Source organism: Pteropus medius, unplaced genomic scaffold, assembly GCF_902729225.1.
Source record: "Pteropus medius unplaced genomic scaffold, Ma_sr-lr_union100, whole genome shotgun sequence".
NCBI classification, from domain to species: domain Eukaryota; kingdom Metazoa; phylum Chordata; class Mammalia; order Chiroptera; family Pteropodidae; genus Pteropus; species Pteropus medius.
Genome location: NW_024342467.1, coordinates 22,223,814 through 22,241,685, shown reverse-complemented (window position 1 = coordinate 22,241,685; position 17,872 = coordinate 22,223,814). Strand labels below are relative to the sequence as shown.

The 17,872-nt window shown below is 40.4% G+C and overlaps 1 protein-coding gene and 2 pseudogenes across 4 annotated transcripts in view; 1 reads left to right on the top strand and 2 right to left on the bottom strand.

The window, feature by feature from the left end:
* IMMP2L (inner mitochondrial membrane peptidase subunit 2) overlaps positions 1–17,872 on the top strand; it is a 694,672-nt gene that overhangs the window by 627,160 nt on the left and 49,640 nt on the right. The window lies entirely within an intron of this gene.
* On the bottom strand, positions 7,118–7,233 carry LOC120602576 (uncharacterized; annotated as a pseudogene).
* Positions 16,616–16,731, bottom strand: LOC120602620 (uncharacterized; annotated as a pseudogene).

Below are 17,872 nucleotides of genomic sequence, written 5' to 3'. Positions count from 1 at the left end.
GGAGGAGGAGGAGCCAAGGTAATATCCGGCTATTTTTCTGGTACAACTGGGTAGAGAGAGAAATGTGCAAAGGAGATCTGGATTTGAGAGTCATCATAGATGGTAAAGGAAGCCGCGAACGTGGATAAAACAACGAGACAAGGAGAGGGTTAAAGCTGAAATCCTGGGGTACACACATAAATTCAAACTCAGGTTAAAAGAAAAAAATATATAAACCCACACGGAAAGTAAAATATGTTTTGCGTTTATATTTGAGAACAGTTTCTCCCTTGTGTGAAGTCTCCTCCTGATTCCGTTTGCTTGAGTATTGGATCCACTGTTTCTGTAGTAAGTAAGGTTATATTTAGGCAAGTCTTCCTGACTCATAAATAACATCAATAAGGCTTAATAGGATAAATAAATTATATGACAGATTAAAAGGTCAGTTTTGCATCTTGCAAAATAAATAGCACAAAAAAAAAAAACAGGAAACACTGATAGCATTATAATGACTCTAAAGTTAATGGTTCCGGGTGATCATTAATCAAGTTATTTTAAATATCAAACAAGCAAGACCTACCTTGTTTCCACCCCTCACACAGACAGGATCCCATGGCCCAGGTAAGCCTGGAAACTGCCAGAAGTTTCTTCAAAAGCACCAGGAACTCAAAACACCAGGTCCTACCCCCTGAGTACTTACTGCTGAAGCTTCTGATTACAGCGTCTCCTAGTTCATCAGAATTTCTAATTAGTTAATGATTCCATCTTCTTTATAGGAGACTAGAAAGCAAGATGTTAAGCATTTTCTTATGAAAAAATTAAAAAGTTTGAACAAATGTAAATTCTCACTTTTCATAAAGGAAACGTAGTTCAAAAGGTATTAAAAAAATAATGTGACTCCATTATCCCCTTCCCCCCCATGAAATTCTCCTATCCCCAAATGAGAAATGATAAAGTTATTCTTCTTAGCCTTATTTTTCTAGGTCATATACGTTTATATTGTTTCACTAAAATTTGCCAAGTTAACGTTCTTTAGCATTGGAGTCAGCTATGGTTTTATTAAGAGCCAGAAAATAGTTGGAAGTAGCCTATCTCAGCTTGTTTTTTACCAATTAATTCATTTAAATGCTCTCTACATGATTTGGAAATGTTTCATTTATTCTATTTCTACATAATTTAATAGCCAGTACAGTTACAACAAAGTCTAGTATTTAACAAAATCATTAGAACTGTTTCCAGATTTGAAAACCAACCATAGAAAGAGTCAAAATCTTAAAAAAAAAAAGGCTTCAAAGTAGTTCTTGAATATATTCTGATTAATGTATAAGAATAATTAGGGATTGGATTAAATCAATAATGATGAAAGTGGATCTGAATATTTGGATTTCTTTTAAAAATGTTCTTTAAGACTATGTAATTTGTTGTCTTAATAAAGCTTAGTTATCATATAAGTAAGCTTTAAGTAAATAATGTGTTTAGTAGGTACTTTAAAGATTTCTTGGATGAATGGATTTCTTATCCTGTAATTATGACCTAACCATCACTGCCATTTAGTGCCATTATACCTTAATTATAGGCAAAATACTGAGTACTGAATTTATAATCTTAAATACACATGATAATGTCATATTGGGGAAAATCATTTCAAAAATATTGGGCATTCTCTTCTCTCTATTTTGCCCTCTCTCACATTATTTTTAATTGGTCTACGTGGAGAGTTATGATAACAATTTTTGCAAATTTGGAATTTCATTAATAATCTTGCCTTCTCTGACGTGGTATAAATATATCACTTTGCTCTATAGCTATTTAATTTCATATGATAATGTCTATGTTTAGAAACTTTTATTCACCATTAACCTTAGCGATTTGATTTATTATAGGCATATATTATTTTTTGAAAGAAAAAGAAAACCGTTCTTATTCTACCTAGTTTTGCATAGCAGTTATGTATCTTTCAAATATATATATTATCTCACACCTTGACTCTGCATTATATTACACACTTTAAGCTTTTCTTTGAAGACTGCTGACTAAGAATATGCCAGTAAAATGTCTAGGTCAGCAGTGTCTCTTCATTTTTACAGGTGAAAACATCAAGGTTTGGGATTTGGGATTGAGCCTGTTAATTGGAGTGGCACAGGTTGTAGTTGCTCTTCCCTTTGTCACCTTGAATCATTACAAGAAACCACAAAGATAATAAGTAGTTTTTAATGTATTTAATCACATCTTGCTCGACTAGAAGATCAGAAGTAAAACAATAGTATCATTTATTTTGAGCTTGATGGATTTGTGAGTATTGCGTCCAAGGGAAGTGATGCTACATTTAAATACTAACATTTTCTCAAGTAATTTAGTAACATAGAAGAGAAGCTAGATATTTTTTCTCCCTCTTTGGGGTCATAACTCTCTCTTTGACATAAATCGTTTTTCCTACATTTGAATTTTTTGTTATTGTAATGAATGCTAGTTTATGAGCGATCGTTTCAAAATGGATGTTGATTGGGTAAGTTCACAGATTTTTTTACAAGTTTTGTTGAAATGAAATTAATTGTGCCTTATACAGAAAAGGCTCAATAGCACTGTTATTAAAAGCTTGAACATGATCTGCGGGTGTTGTAGAAAATATTTTGTGTAACTGTGTTGTTTCTACTCATTTTCTTTGGGGTGACATAAATAGGGGCGGGGAGGCTCTCATGCTATTATATGATTAAATGAACTAACGACCTGAAAATCGGAATCCCTCCTCAGTTATTGTTAAAACGCAGTAAGGTCGTAGGAACTTGTGTGATATCGTGAGCCTCACTGCCACTAAGAAGTGGGTTTCCATGACTTCTTCTTCCTCTTTAAATGGTCGTATGGTTGGCACTGTCAGTGGGTGGGCAGAGACCTCTCATTTTGCCAGGGATGTACTTTGAAGGTGACTTCGCCGCTGGCAGGTACTTACCCAGTTCTGTCGCCTTGTGTTCAGGTAGGGTCCACATTTCCTAATTGCTATTTTTATTAAACGGAAACGAGATGCCTTGCTTCATTTAAGGCTCTTGTGAATTCCGAGCGTTGTGTAAAACCTCATTAATCTGCACCCCATTTGTTCAGAGGATGCAATAATTTTGAAAAGTGCTGGGCTGCAATTTACTTTCCTGCTATCAGTAAAGAAAGGATTACTAACCCATTAACCAAATTAATAGTGCAAACAAGACTGGAAGAGCAAATGATGTTAAACACCCCTGTACCTAAAGACTCATCCTGAAGGACAAAATACTCTGAGTCTTTTAAAGCAGGACCTCTGTCCAGTAACAATGATGAGAGTTTAAAATGACCCTTGTTTGAAAGACTCCCCTAATTCATTACTACCCCGCTTTCAACCCAGTTACTCCGAATGATGAAGTTTTTACAAAGACTAGCTAAGTTGCCTGTAGATGTTATGTAATAATTACTCTGAAAGTGAAGAAAATCCTTTCCAATAGGGAGTGTTCAGGGGGAACTTTGGTGTTCAGCTCATAGAAGAGCCAGCTATTTGGGATTTAATCCAGTTTATAATACTTATTTTAAAAAATGTGTTATAATACTTCTTTAAAAAATAATACTTATTTTAAAAATGTGTTAGTTTTTTCCTCTTAGTCGACTTTTCTAGAGCAGTTTTGAGTGCATGACAGAATTGAGAGAGAGGCACAGAGTGGTCCCATGCACCCCGTTCCCCCATGCGTCAGGATCGATGTCATTAATCTGAATGGCGTGTGTGTTTCTTTTTTTAAAACAAAAACAAAACAAAACAAAACAAGGATGAGCCTACATTGATACACGGTAATCAGCAAAACTCCGTAATTTAACTTAGGGTTCACTCTTGATACCGTACGTTTTCCAGGTTTGGAGAAATGTATGATGACATGTATCCATCGTTATCAAATCAGACAGAGTCGTTTCCACTGCGCACGGAAATCTTCCGTGCTCTGCTCGTTCACCGCTGCCCCCGCCCGGCGACCACTGCTCTTTTCACGGTCTCCACAGTGTCACCTTTTCCAGAATGTCGTATAGTTGGAATCGCACAGTATGTAGCCTTTTCAGGTTGGCTTTTCTCACTTAGTAACGTGCATTTAACGTTCCTCCGGGTCTTTTCATGGCTTGACAGCTCATTTCATTTTAGCATCGGATAATATTCCATTATCTGGAAGGCTCACAAAGATTCGTTATATGAATCCTACTAGCACAGTGCCTAGTACAGGGCTTTGCTTGCAAATAGTAGGCACCCAATGAATTTTGAGTGAGTGAATGAATGCGTCTATTTCAGTATGTGGTGGGAAATGCAGCCGGCATGGTAGAGCGTTCTCTTCTGCTCCGTTGAATAAGAAATGCATCTCTCATCTATTTAGGGAGCTAAAATTAAGGATTTGTTTCAAACCTTGAAACCCCATAACCAGCTTCTTCACATTTTAAACTCGGTCTGTCACTTGACTCCATTTCCCTCTCCCACCCCCGTCCAGTTACCTCACGAGATGGTGGATTTCTTTCTCAGGATGTTATCCCAAGGAAGGAAAGACCCCGTTTTCTCATTTCCTTCTCCCACTTTTCTGAACTGTGATCACACACAGCTTCATCCTGTGCTGATGTTTGAGAATCTGTCACCATGGAGCGTTTCCCTAGCTCAGGGGATGGTTCCATCGCATGCAGTGTTACAGGCAAAAAAGAATGATTAAAATTAAACTTTAAAAAAAATCCTGATTAACAACAGAAATGGGAGGAATGTTTTCTAAATTAAATATAAGGCGGAGTACAATACATTTTTATGGGTGTCCTTGCTCTACAAACGTTTCTTTTTATTTATTTTATTTTTTTTGCTTTCAGTTTTTGAGAATTGTATTGCTTTCAAAATACCCTGCTGTCCACTAGCTTCTGGGCATATGTCCAAAATACAAGTGGACATTAACTCAATTCAGCAGATAAGATTTCCTTAGAGACTTCTAGAAGACTTTACCAGTCCATTTCTACCAACCTGCCTCTGACCTGCGCCCTACCCGGACAAAGCTATTTAAAGAAAAAAAATAATAATAAGATTTGACGCTTGTGTGGAGGTCAAGAAGGATGCAGAAAAGGGAAGGATTAATATAAGATTTTGAAGCAAAGGTGACTTGGTGAATGAAGGTAATTTTGACACCAAGGCAGGTCTGGAAGGGAGTTGAAGTTGAGGTAATGCGATGAGCAGTTCAGATGAAGGTCTCTATCCCACACAGAACCTGCCCCTTTGCAACCAGGAACAATCCCTCCATGAGGGCTGTAACCTTTATTTCGTATATGGATTCAGTGATCAGGAGCTAAAGTTTTTGTGGACCCATAATTACAGCAATTTATAGTTTACTTGTACTACAGCTCAAGTATTTTGTATATTTTATCATACTTCGAAGCAGTATGTGGTATGTTTACCAAAAGTCTCTTTTCCTGATAAAAATTCCATAAAGTTATTTTTTTTTTTTACAACTCTTAGGAGAAATATAATTTAGAAATACAGTAGAAAGCAAGTGAAATGAGTTACAGTTAAATATTTTTAAACACCTTAAAGAGTTCCATGATTCTTTGGAAGGTAAAGGACAGTGACTTCATTGGAGAAAGAATTGAAAGCATTTTCCGTGAACAGGAGCTTAGCCTAGATAGAAGGTCAAGGGCGTGCTGGGGTGTGGGCCCATGGTGGCCAGGAGGCTTGTTGGCAGTATTTAGCTTTGGCACAAACAGAACACTGGAGATATGTTACAGAAACCTAACCATTGTCATTGTGACACTAGGTGTCACAGAGATGAACAGGTTATGACTTATAGTCAGCATGGAGTTAAAGGCCAAGAGCCAAGGCTTCCAATCCACAACTAAGTGTCTCTTTAGGCTCTTTAAGCCTTAGGTTCCTCATCTGTGAAATCGGATTCATTAGCATACTCACCTCCTAAGGTATTCGTGATGTACATTAGACAGTACAGGTAAATTAGGTTCCCCTTTATGTATAGTAAGTTCCCCACCTAGAGTAAGCATCTGATAAATACGAATGCTTATTTTTGTACAAATTTAAAGTCTCTTGAGAGGTTCTTGATGGAAACACATCTACTTGAATTTTCCCGGCATTGTAGAATTCCTGTAGACTGTCGCATTTTGGAGCTTATTAGAAAGGACTCCGGTGTGTTTTTTCTTGATGTACAACCAGTGTGGAAGGGTCTAATTCTACACCAGTAATAGATCTCGATGTAGAGGAAGAATGTTCCTCTACATTCTTGAAGAGAAGAGTGTTCCGTCGTGGAAATAACGTCGCCGATCCTTTGAGGTGGCCAAAGAGGAACGGCTATACCTTTTTTTCCTTCACGTCCATTCTCCAGATGTGGTGATTTGTGTTAAGCAGTCCATCGTTTCTCTGTGGAGTGTTAGTGTTCCACAGACTGACAAAGTACTTAGACCCACCTGGACACCATCGTGTGAGAGACGGCTCCAGAGACCAGAAGTTTACAATTCGGGTGGCTGGATGCTGGGCTGCTTTGGAGTCTTCGCCGTCCAGAGAGAGAGAGCGACTGTGACGCCACCCACAGCTGCCCTTCTCCCTGACTGGCCAGCGGGTCCTGTATCTGGCAGCAAGTACTCGGAATCCACCGCGTTTCCTCGCCGTTTTTTGCCTTGCAATATTCGTTCTCTCTGTTTTTTTCCGCCCCAGAAGGCTCGTTTATGGAACTTAGAAATCTAGTGTGACTTACGTGTGGCTCTGTGGCTTGTTGGGCCCTCATTTCCTGTGGGGTCTGCATGATGCCCGCATGGTGCTGATGCAGGTATCATCCGCGGGATTTGGGGGGGTATCCTATATCTGTAGTAAGGAATGTAGTAAGTTTGGTCAGACCTGCTACCGCAGTCCACAAACCTTTTGAGATTTTCCGGGCTTTGAAGTGTTACAAGAGATTTTCAGATAAACATACCGTAGGAAAAAAAGACATAAATAAAACACACAAAAATCCAATTTTGTGGTGTTTTTGGAGGAAAACAAAACCAGCGATTTTTTCCCTCCCTTTCACGGTGGGCTGGTGTCTTCTAGGCACTTCATACTTCCTGGCAGTTGCCCCCTGGGAGTTGGGGACAATAAAACTATTTTTTTGTTTGTTTTTTGTTTTTTTATAATTTATGCCTACAGCACCTGGTCTTCCTAGGTGGTCTCCCATCCAAGCACTAACCAGGCCTGACCCTGCTTAGCTTCCGAGATCAGACATCGGGCTTGTTCAGGGTGGCATGGCCGTAGACCATGGACTGTGGCTCTACTGGGGTGTGAACCCAGGACCTTCTGCGTGTAAAGCAGACGTGCGCACCGCTCCTTGGTGGCTGGCGTGAGCTTTTCATTCCTGGACGTTAATGTGTTTACATACATGAGCCACTGACCCCGGAAGACATCGGCTCCAGAGCCCGTCACAGCTCTGAAACATCTCAGCTACCGCTGAATTATTGTGGTTTCCTGAAGACAAATGGGATAATCTGTATCCCACTTTATTAGAAAAAAAAAATATTTCCAGTTTGCACTTAAAATAAAGGGTGGTCCAATATTGGATGTAAATAACTTCTCCGAGGCAGATGTAGTTAAATCCTAACAGAAAGGGAATGATTCTCGGGCCTGGACGTGGGGAATTCAGACTGAATTTTCAAGGTAGCACAAAGGCAAGTGAATTCTTAACCCAAGGCTGATATAAAGTAGATAATAATTAGAAAAATAAAACTGTTTTCTTTTTTGATGACAAAGCACAGATGTCTTCACTTGATTTCATATTAAATGGGAGGCTTAACTGCCATTGTGGTGGAAAAAGAAGCTATTTTTTTTTGTCGCATTCTCAGAAAATACTGAAGCAGATTGTCTATTAAAAAGCTTAATAAAGAATTCCAAGACAGAGACCTCACAGCAGGGGAAAGAGCGTAACTGGGCTGAGGAAGAGTGAATATAATGGTGATAAGCAACTTTACTTCTGCCAGGAAATTTAAACCGAAATAATGCGAACTCGATCCATGTATATGCTCTCCTACTTAAAAGTATTAACACTGTGGCTTCCATAGTTCATTGCAGTCGATATTTCCCTAAAACAAGAGGAAGACAAGGGCATTTGTGTTCTTTCTGAAGAAAACACGTAAACCCCTAAGTCTAACATACGTGTCACCAAGCTAGGAAGCAGAACAGCTCAGAAATCTGTTTTTGATATTAAAAGCCCAGTCAAGAAAATGTTCCCTGACTCTGTTTACAAAAGCAATTCTTGGAAATTAGATCTTTTTATAAAATACTCGGAATTGATAAGTATGTACACTGTGAGCTTCCCTTCCTCGTGAGCACGTGACAGCCTTCTATCTTATTGCCCATTCACTCGATGCCTTTCCTTATATCTCTTGCCCATGTATTCGATCCGCCTCCATTCCAGAATTTACATATTTAAATTCCTTCATTCAGCAAATCTCAGTAATCTCATATCTATTTTGTGCAACTCACCAAGAACTTGGGAGAATAACATGAGGTGTTTCTTGTCTGGCAGAAGAGGCAGGCTGATCAGTGTCATAGCACAGGTATGAACAGAGTATGACAGGGACACGGAGGGACATTCTCCCCAGGGAGACCCAGGAATGCCTCCCAGTGGTAGTGATATTTGAGCTGTGTCTCCAAGGATGAACATAGCATATTTAGAATCTGTAGTCAAGGTTAACATGCAAGATTCTTGTAGAAATAATGGCAGCTGGAAGATTAAATGTATGTTGTTTATGTAAAAGATATGTCTTCTCAGAAATAGAACTTAATCATAGATAAGACACAGCGAGTAAATGTCTTTCATTTGGAGGAAATTTAAGAAGATCTACAAAATAGGAACAATGCACCGTGAAAAGACCTCCACGGGGCTATTGCTGGGTAGACATAGAAGCCTACAAATATCTTTCATTTTGTTATTTTTTGTTTGGAGCTCCATAGCAGCACGCGTCAGAAAGATTCGGTGCCTAGGAAGGCTCCCTCCCGTGACTTACTAATTCGCCAGGCACTACAATCACCAGCAGATGCCGTATCTCATAGTCAAAGGCAAACACAGTCATAGGAAGGTCGATTGTCTTGTTTAGGGGTCTGGACGCTCATCTGTGACAGACAGTGGGTTGAACTTCAAGATCTCGATCATATCCTAATGGCCTAACTGTTCACAAAGTATTAGGAGATTTTATCGTCGGGAGACTGAAAGTCAATAGGATCGATTCATTATTTATTAAATAGCTCAGTGTCACATGCCCCGAGAACTCTCCCGCCGGTGGCTGAGGCTGCTACTCACTTCTTAGAGCCCATCATCGCCTTTCACCCACGAGGACGTCACTGCAGCAAGTCTTACCCTCCCTTGCATCACCAATATTTCCCTGTCCATGTGATGTTTCCTAACAGCTAATGGCTAACACGCTATTTTTATTCTATCATTCAAACAAACGAACAAAAAACCACCACCAAAAAACTCTCCTCAGCCTCTCCCTCCAACCACCTCCTGTTTCTTTGTCGCCACGCTCTTTCAAAGAGTCATCCGCACTCAGGGCGTGTATTTCCCCTGCCCTGTCCTCTCGCATGCCCACCGCCGTCAGGCTTTCTCCCGAAGGTCGTCAGTGGCCCAGGTCGCTGGCCCCAGTGGTCCATTTTTCACCCTCCACTTAATGACTTTCAGCTCCACTGACACAGCAGCCCCCCACCCACACACACACTTTCCTGAAACACATTCTTCTGACTTCATGGTAACAGTTTCCTCCTATCTAATAACTATTTGGATGTTTGATCCACATTTAAAGCCCATAACATCTGAAACTGAACTCACGAGCTGCGCCCCCCACTCCCAGCCCCGTGTCTCCATCTCCCCGCCACCAGCTTCCCCCGTCAGTCATGGCAGCTTTACACTTCCGGCTGCTCGTGTAGGGAGACAGTGACCCAGTGTCTCTCTCACGTCCTCCCTCCGATCCACCAATCCTCCGATCCACCGATCCACCGATCCATCAATCCATCGATCCATCGGCAAGTCATCTTGGCTCCACATCACAGTGCATCCGGACTGAGCACTCCTCGCCAGCTCCACCCCGTCCCCCTCCGCAGCCCCCTAATTCAGGGTTGGCATACTTTTTCCGTAAAGGAAAGGACAGTACATGATTTCGACTTTGTGGGCATGTGGTTTCTGTCACAACTACTGAACTGAACTGACATCGGAGCACAAAAATAGCCATAGACGATACGCACGTGAACAGGTGTGGCCGTGTCCCAGTTAGACCTCACTCACGGTAACAGGCAGCAGGCCGGGTCGGTCCCAGGGACGGTGGTTCGTGGACTCTGTGTGACTCAAGCCCCTACCGAAGACCCTGGCTATGTCCAGCGCCTGGAATTTTCTTCCTCCAGGGGGCTGCATGGCTTCCCCTCGCCTCCTGACACCTGCTCAAGTGTCAGTATTAGCGAGGTTCTTTCAGTCAAAGTACCAGCGTGACGCAGATTCCACACTCAGATGAGGAAAATTTTAGAAAAGTTTAACAAAGGAACGGGCAGGGAGTGGTGACATCAGGAGGGACGTGTGTGTGCCAGGCCTGGTAAAGCCGAGCCTTGGAAGGGCCTTAGATGGACAAGGAATAGAAGCACCTATAGGACTGAGATCAAGAGAAGGGGGTGGGCGTGGACCCTCGAGAGAAGCAGCCATCTTTCCAACTCCTGACTGGGCTCCCTGTCATTTGCACCAGATCTGAAGCCAGGGGCAAAGAGGTCCCTCACAGTCTACGTGGTCACCTCCTGGGACAGAAGAGTTCAGGGAATACAATGGTGGGGAGTGTATCTGGTGAGCTCATCCGCTGCATGGAGAATTACAGCCGGGGCCAGTTCCATCACTGAGGATCCACTTGTCCACACATGAAATTCAAGACGGCGGCCGTGAAGCACTGCAGCCAGCATGGACGATTCAACGCGGGTTCTCTGTCACTGCGTAGGCCGCACGCCCACAAAGCCGGCGTGACCCCCACCCTCGCCCTCCACGCTCAATTCCCTACGCCCCGTCCCTGCTTCATTATCCTCCATTACACCTGTCTCAATCTCACGTGCTACATAATTTAACTTATTTAGTTTATTATCCCTCCACCCAACTCAAATTTCTGCTCCCTGGGGCAAAAATCTGAGTGTCTCTTGTCGCATATTGCCTGTGATGCCTCAGACACTCCCCGGCACCTAGTAAATGCAGTAAATATGTGTAAATAAACGCAGTGTAAATGAATGAACCGCTCTCCTGCATAAGGGAAGAACAGAGGCTACAGGCAGGTATCATCGAGCTCTTTTTGAATTAGCTGTTTCCCTGTCCGCAGCCCTCTCTTCATTAGCTATAACTCAAAGCTAACTGCAGGCCACTATCTCCCATTGAGGAGGGTAATTTTTTTTAATTCTCAGTTTTAAGATCATCTATCTTAATAATTTCTTATACCGACAAAGTAATAAAAACACGACCTCTAACTTAAATTTCACAGTTGGCATTTAGAAAAGAAATGTATGCACGGATGCGATTTTTAAGTTTTCTAAGGCTGACTTCCCCGATGTGAACGGAGCTATCCTTCTTTGCGGTCGGCCGTCCCATAATGGCCTTTTCCCAGAGTTCCATGCGTGGCCTTCACACTGTGCAGCAGACTCACCCGCAGCCCTGGGATGGAAACAGCGCTTTCAGTCAGCGAGGCACAAGCACTGCTTCCCGCCTTCATCTTCTCACCTGGGCTGCATACTCGGGGTGCTGCAGTCCGGCTGCCACTGCAGAGCATTCCCTGCGCATCTCACCGGGATGTCAGACCCACTCAGAAGGGATGCAGCTGCATCTTCCTTCTCTTCCTCCAGCCACCAGCCTACTCTTCCTCCTTGGTCTCCAAGACGGCGCCTTCCTCCCCTGGGAACCGTGCCAGAAACCTAGGAGTCACTGGTGACTTCTCCCTCTTGCGCATCCACTTCGAACTGGCTCCCAGCCTCTTGTTTTTCATCTGCTAAATATCTGTCGTATCCGAGTGTGCTCTCTCCTCTCCACATCTGTTGCCCCGATTCACTTTGACGGTCGTCCCTAGATGGTCTTCTTGCCTTTAATGGTGCTGTTAAATCTGTCATTCGGATGCTGCCGCCCATGTGGTCCTCTCACATGCCACTCTGACCATGTCTCTCATGTAAAGTTCGTTCAGTGACTTCTCTTCACCTCCAGCATCAAACCTGGCCTCCTTCAGATGCCAAGCGAAATCCTTCAAGGTATTATCTCCTTCTATGTCTTTTCAATTTATAACACTTCCAGGAGACTTGTACTTAGTCAGCCATATCTTTTCCATGATCTCTAGTGCCTCTCCCTGCCTTAGCACCTGGAGAAGGCTTTCTCCAGTCTTGTCAACCCAGCAATCTTCTGATTCACTTCTAAACCCACCTCCCTGCCCTCTGTTCCCACTGGGCCTTGCAGCGACACTACCGTAGCCTCTGGTGGCACATTGCACCAACCCTCCCGGAGCCCTGCAGAGCACATCGTAACAAGCCAGTTAGCTATCTTGCTCTCCACTGGACTCTAAGCTCCCTTGGAGAAGAGACATCTTTTTATCTTTGTATTCCCACGCCTAGCCCAATGACTACCACATAGTAAGTGCTCAATAAATTAGATGACCAGATTTAGATTGGAGCCATTACACAATATCCATATATGTTCATAAATTTAAGCCACAGGTCTAGAACTACACATACTTTGAAGTGCTTAAGTTCCAAAGTCTTTTAAACGATATTCTAAACTAACCTATTTTACTTTATTTTTGTCCAGAAAGTACTAAAGGAAGCTAGCTTTATGTTTTCCTAATTTTTGTGAAAACGTTACCTTTAAAATAAAAAGATAGTAGCTTATAATTGTTAAATTCATTTAAAAGCTTTAGAAAGAAAACTAAATGTATCTCTCTAAATGAATATACACGGGTACACAATAATCACATTTATGAACAAAATATTTTAAGAATTTTGAAAAAGTTAGAGTTGTATAGTCTACACTGAATATCAACCATATTTATTTTAAAGTTAGTATTGTAGACACATAATTTATGTTGCAGTTATTTTTTATGTCCTAACCCCATGCCCGTGTAATTCTGTATCAAATAATAACCCGTTTTGATTCAAATATATACTAATTTTAGAATGCATTATCAGAGCCTGATAGAGTAAAATATGGTTCTAATGTTAAAAAGAGCGTGTGCTGTAACTACACCATTTTGCTTGGTTTTCTGAGGGACACATTAAAAGGATAATGTTCTTGTTGGAGGAATATATAAGGCAATAAACAGTTTTGTGGGTGATTAAACAGTAAAGTGGAGCCGGAACTTCCAATTACTAGCAAAAGGCTCTTATTGCAAATATGTTATGGTACCATGAAAATTTCCTTTTACATATTGGTTTTTATAATATATTATTTTATGAGCTTGAATATTATTAACTTTATACTAAGCAATAAGCAGATGTGTACACTTAAACAATTCTAAATTGAAGTTCTAAAATTCAAAATCCAAGTTAACATCACTGGACCCAAAAATAACTTTTTAACTTTCTAGAAACTATTTCTGTGCCCGTAGAAAAGCAGAAGAAAAGAAGACTGTCATTTAATCCAGAATAGATATGCCTTTGGGTAGAGACAGCTGAGGAGTAAAGCTGACAGATTCCTACAAAGAAGTACAGTTCATAGACAGAAAAATCTACAGGCTGTTAAATCTGGACTTTTTGAGCAAAAACAACCTGGATAACCCTGGCCGTCTCTGAAATAAGGTGTTATTTATCTTGGTGTAGCATCAATATTCATTTATTACATGAACTGGAATATGATTATTTAAAAAGTAAAACATAGAAAAAGAACTGGAAAACCATTACATTATTTATCTTGTTGGGTGCTATGAATCAAATGTTGATACCTTTTACTCTCTGACCCCGTCGTTAGGGATAGGCATCAAAAAGAGATACATTATTTGCTGGGGGGGGGATGTGTAAGTCTGGAGAGAGGACTGGAAAAATGCTAGCCAGAAGAATTTCCTTGATACTGAAACGCATGTAATGGTGGTTTTATTCTATGTACCAAATTTTGTAAAAAGAAATTCAAGATTGGTCTACTGGGAAACTGGAGTGGCACCCCGAAACCTTTTCAACAGGAAGTAAAGATAGCTTGGGCCTCCATTTTTCCATCCACATCCTTTGTAAAGTGACTCAAGATCTCCTGGATGTAAGTAAGAACAGTTCATTATAGTGAGATTCAGACACAATTTTCTTCCATTGCCTGTGTTCTCATACTATTTGGTCTCTCTTTCTCATTTACTACCTATCTACCTACCTACCTACCTACACACACACACACACACACACACACACACACACACACACACACGGGGTCAGAGAGTAAAAGGTATCAACATTCAATTCATAGCACTCAACAAGAGCCTCTCACCTCTACAGCCGTTTCCCTGTGGCTGATTTCCTTTGAAAAACCAGACATGACACGCTATCACGTGTCCTTGGTATGTGCCAGTGCGAATGCCCATTTAAGGACCGTTGTTTATAATGAGTGGTGGTTTCTGTGTGTGGTTGTTAGAAAATCGTGGTGTCTTGATGTTGCTCTGATAGTTTAGGATTCAGCATTTCACTGCGACTTGGGCTCCTTTCTATAATTCCATGTAACATGGTTTGGGATTTCGTCACGAGAGGTAAAAGTCAGCTGGCTTGTGCCCCTTTACAGTGGTCAGTGATGAAAACACACTGAATCTCAGCTTCTTGGTCATGAATATGCAAGCGATCAGAGAGGCCTCTGTGGGTTACGCACGCTTCTCCCTGTCCCCTTTCCTAACGGCTAAGACCTTTTTGAGTAGAGTCTTTTGTTTAGGTGGTCTGAAAGCTAAGTGAACCCCTTACGCAGACTATTTGCATTAGAAACACTTGAGATTTAAAAAGCGCCTGTCAATTTATGAAAATAGTAATGGTTTTAGGGAATATTTGCCATCTTTTCTTCTATTCCTTTTATCTTCAATGTCGCCAAGCCCAATCAAGCATTTCCCATAGAGTATGACTCCTGTGGGGGAAAAGCTTGTGTATTCCATTACGGATCGAAGAGGCTCCATGGAAACTGTAATAAACAGTGCTACCTTGGTGATCCGTGAGAGCTTTTATTTTAAGGGACCTAACAGTTCGTTTGACCTCTCCCTGCTTTTACTCTGTCATTGGTACAATGAAGGGCTTTATTTATCCGTTCCCTCCAATCCGTTCTAGCTTTAACATTCTATAATCTACGGTGTCTGATTTGCTGCTCATTCTCTTCCGTAGTCTCGCTCAGCCTTTTAGTTTCTTCTCTTCCCCACATCCCTTCGCAGTGTGGAGGTTTCCGCCTTGACATTCTAAGACCAATGAGGCATTGTAATACACTTCTTAGTGTTTTTTGTTTGTTTGTTTGTTTTGTTTTTGTTTTACTCTGCAGTAATAGGCAACCACAAGCCCTACACAAGCTGTTGTAATTACCATCAGGCAGCCTGAGTTTGACCGAATCAGGGGAAGAGAGTGTACGTACTAGAAATGCTTTGTAACTGACCATTTCCGTAGTACTGAACTTCAGAATCTATCCCCTGATCTATTTCTGTCATTTTAAAACATACTGCCTGTTTTTAAAAATTCAAATTAAAAACTCTATGCTCAGCAGTGGTTCTCAAACTTGGACATATAAGCATTGCCACGGGTCCTTCTTAAAAATACAGTTTCTGGGGTTCTAATTCTAGAGATATTGATTGAAAAAATTTAATATGGGACTTTAGGAATCAACAGTTTCTACGATCTCCCACCAAGTGGATGAGACTTTACCAGATGAGACTCTAGAGTGAAATACAGCTTCTCTGAAGTTATCATTTTGGGGAGGGGGGGTGGCGAGGGAGGAGATACAAATAATCTAAAGTCATATCCATCTAGTCATTGATTTTTAAATGGTATTAATGTACTTCTTAAAAACTTAAAACATTTCATGTAAATGAGTATAAAATATTTTAATGTTACATGTATTCACTGAATTATTAATTTGGAAGTAACTAGAATATAGTACAGGTTTAAACAAACTAGGCTTTAGTTCATTAACGATCAGAGTTTCCTGGTTATTAATTCGGCGTGTCACAGCTGTGAGATTCTTTACCGTATCGTGTTGCAGCTGGATCTTGTTTCAGTATTCCAAAGAACATCTCCTGGCGCTCGGACTGGTTATCAAGGCTATTTTTCTTCTCTCTTCAGTGCTCCTGCTTTTGTTTCTTGTGAATGTTTCATCTTTTTTTTCCTCCAGGCTTCTTAGAGTTGCTTGAATGTTGGCTTTGGAAAAGATTGTTTGTAAAAGGCTTGAAGAAACGAGTTGAAATGTCTAGACGATGAAAAAAAAAAATGTTATGTTAGCCCAATAGAAAATACATGTTTCTAAAGGAGCATCGTAATGATTTTTTAAATGTTTTCCTGTTTCAACCATCCATCATATACTGAGATTTGCTTTGTAAATACCAATGCGTTGTTTTTCCGTGATGGCTTTTTCTATGAAGAGCCATGATTTCCTTTCAGACTCTTTGTTTTTTTTGTTTGTTTGTTTTTGTTTTGTTTGTTTGTTTTTATTTTTTATGCCTACAGCACCTGGTTGTCCTAGGTGGTCTCCCATCCAAGTACTAACCAGGTCCGACTCTGCTTAGCTTCCGAGATCAGACATCGGGCTTGTTCAGGGTGGTGTGGCTGTAGACCATCGTGGCTCCACTGGGGTGTGAACCCGGGACCTTCTGCGTGTAAAGCAGACGTGCTAACTGCTACACTATGGAATCACGTCCCTTTTGGTCTCTTCGTGAGGGACAAAGTGAAACTACTCTAGATGGTGTTTTGTCCTGATGTTCTCAAGCAAAAATTTTGTAAAGATCCTTAAGTATTTGTTTGTAAAAACAAAGACATTCCACAAATCACATTTTTGTGGATTGAGGTAAAATTGACATATAACATTGTATTAGTTTCAGTCATACACATGATGATTTGATATTTGTATATATTGAAAAATTATTACAATAAGTCTAGTTAATTTCCATCACCATACATAGATACAAATTTTTTCTTATAATGAGAACTGTTAAGATCTACTCTATTAACTTTCAAATATGCAATACAATGTTAATTATTGTCACCATACTGTACATTACATACCCATGACTTATTTTAGAACTGAAAGTTTATACCTACAAACATATTTTTAACTTGAATTTTGTTTTAATCGTTTTTCCTAGAACCGAGTTGTATTTGATAATGTTTTCTGACAGATCTTATCTATATTAAAATTTGCATTAGTTTTATTTTTTGAAATATTTCATTAAAATATTATTTATCTTGATTAATGAGGGATCTTTTGTGCCTCCCCTCCTTAATTTGGTGCCCATGATAAATGCCTTAGTGGCCTCACCCTGGACTGGCCCTATTCTCTATTATTAATATGCTGTGTAGAGAGAGGACAGTATTTAGGAAGCAGTAATAATCTCAGCACCCAGCACAGTGTCCAGCATGGGGAAGGCTCACATCAAATCACATTAAAATTTGGCTAGCATTTAGTTATTGCAAGTTTTTCTTATTTGTTATCTTAAGTTTTCCAGAGTGAATCACCATAATTGCCATTGATTTATTATTTTCTTGGTATTTCTGTTCCTTTCTATTGTTGTTAAATAAGAAGTTCATTTAGTTAAAAATACATAAACGGGCAAATTATATATAATTTTAAAGACACACTTTGCCTCTGTTTGCAAATATATCCAAAATATATAATCCCAAAATATCTCTATAGAGATTCAGAGTTTTCACAAAGTTGTCTTTTTTTGCGGGGGTTACAGTGCTCCTGAGGATCATTCT